Source organism: Arachis duranensis, chromosome 7 (genome assembly GCF_000817695.3).
Source record: "Arachis duranensis cultivar V14167 chromosome 7, aradu.V14167.gnm2.J7QH, whole genome shotgun sequence".
Taxonomy (NCBI): Eukaryota; Viridiplantae; Streptophyta; class Magnoliopsida; order Fabales; family Fabaceae; genus Arachis; species Arachis duranensis.
The window spans coordinates 54,906,369-54,908,591 of record NC_029778.3 but is presented as its reverse complement, the minus strand read 5'-3'; positions in this window follow the sequence as shown (position 1 = coordinate 54,908,591).

The window sequence follows — 2,223 nt, the reverse complement described above, 5'->3', positions numbered from 1 at the left end:
ATGGTCAACTTAGGATGCTTTGTGGGATGAAGCGTAAGCGAAAGATGTTTCTTGGTGGGCGTTGCAAATCAAGACTCATTATGGTTGATGCATCAAACATGAGATATAAAGGTTGGAGTAGTGCTCAAATAGATGGGTCTAGGAGGATTGTTGGCCACTATATAGAGAATTCACCTTACTTACCACCCGGATGGACTAATAATGATGATCAACTTCAAGACGGGTGTGAAAATAAAGTGTGGGACCCCGGATCACAAGAAGAGGATCAACTTTGGGAGCCCCAAGCTTGTGAAGAACTCCATCAAGACTTGGCTCAATCCATGAAGAATCTTGGGGCACAATGGAGAACCAAGCATTGGTGGGAGTTCCAAGATGAGTACAAGCACAAGCCACCTTGATGAAGAGCTCCCCATAAGTCCAACTTAAGGACAACAAACAAAAGTGCTAGGCGGGAGACACCCCACCATGGTAACATCTTTTCATTTTCTCTTTTGTAAATAGTGTAGAATTTGGTTGATTTCATATTTTGTTTAGTTAGTTGAGTATATCTGGTAGTTTAGTATGTTAAATAAGGTTTTATGTTGTTTTGGTAGTTGTTTGGAGGTTTGGAATGCTTGGATTGGTGCAAGAACATAGAAAAATTTTGAAAAACAGAGCACTATCCACGCGAACACGCACTGTGCGCGTACGCGTGCATCAGCATTTTCGACCGTCCACGCGCGCGCGCCATGCGTGCGTACGCGTGGATTGAGAAGTTCCACCTTCCATACCTTGACCCGAGAGTTAGGCCTACATTGTGCGGAAATTGGGCCTGAGGCACAAACCTATTTGCGCACTCGCGCACATGACACGTACGCGACACTCTCGTAATAAGCCATCGACGCGCGCGCGCCATGCGTGCGTACGCGTGGATGCCCTTTCTTCCATCCATTTCTTTTCTTCTCCTCTTTCCATTTCTTTCCTTCCCCTTTCTTCTTCCTTTCTCCTACCCCTCATCCAACACTTCCAAACACCATTGATAACCATTTATTTTAGTTAGTTAATTAGTTAGTTGGTTAGTTAATTAGTTAGTTGGTTAGTTTAGTTTTCATTTTATTTTCTCTCTTTTCATCATAAGTGTTGGATTATTGACTTTGTTTACTATGCATTGCTTCCCCCTTATTGCCTAAATGCTAATTTAGCATTAATGTTTTTAGATAATCTTTGTTGGATCCTATGATTGAGGTTATATTTTGCTACTTGGTCTTGAGTTTTTCATGCTTATCTTTTGAAAAATACCAAGTGATGAGAATTGCCTTCGAGCTTATAACTCTTCTTGAATTACATGATTTGGCCACCATGTGATTTGAGCCTTATTTTGTGATTAGGGAACCTCTTGATGATGGATGATGATGTGCATTTACCTTAATGCATTGTATTTCATGATTATATCCATCCATATGTTTGACTTGAATGTTTTCATGCTTCTCTAATGCTTGTTTTACCTTACAAGTTTACTTAAAGCATCTCAAGCATACTAGAATGAGTAAAGTGCATGCTTCTTTTGTGACATAACTTTTATGCTAATGTGTGTTCTAAACCGCGCAATTTAGAATTCACACACCTATTTGTCATTAATGTCACACTAATTCACTCACTCAATTCTAGTGATTTACCTCATTCCAACAAAGTATGCTTCCTTGCTTTTATATCTTCTCATCTTATGGTGTTATATTTTTGTTTTTCATGATGAATGCACCATGAGCAATAACGGAAGCAAGACTAAGAACACGTAGCAATCCGGAGAGTCGCCGTACCCCTTGCTCATCTTTGAGTGCACCGAGGACGGTGCAAACTTTTAAGTGTGGGGAGGTCGTCCGACCGGTCGGCGATTTTGGGTGACAAATTTCTAATCCCAACACTTTTACATTTCATTTTAGGTTTTTAGGATTTTTACTTGCATTCTCTTAATTTTTTTCATATGTATACACAATAAGCTTAGTCAAAATAATGAAAATTTTCAAGATTTCTATCTATAGGGCACCAATTGATTTGAGTAAAAACTTTTCATTAAACTTGCTTGAATTATATATCTTGTGGATCATGTTTTTGAGCTAATAACACAAGCTTGTGAGATTTGAGCTTAATGGTGTGGTTACATCTTATAACCACTTATTTTTCCTTCTTGTGTGCATTATTCTCTTCCTATGATTGTAATCTTTGATTTGTTTGATTCTTTATGTC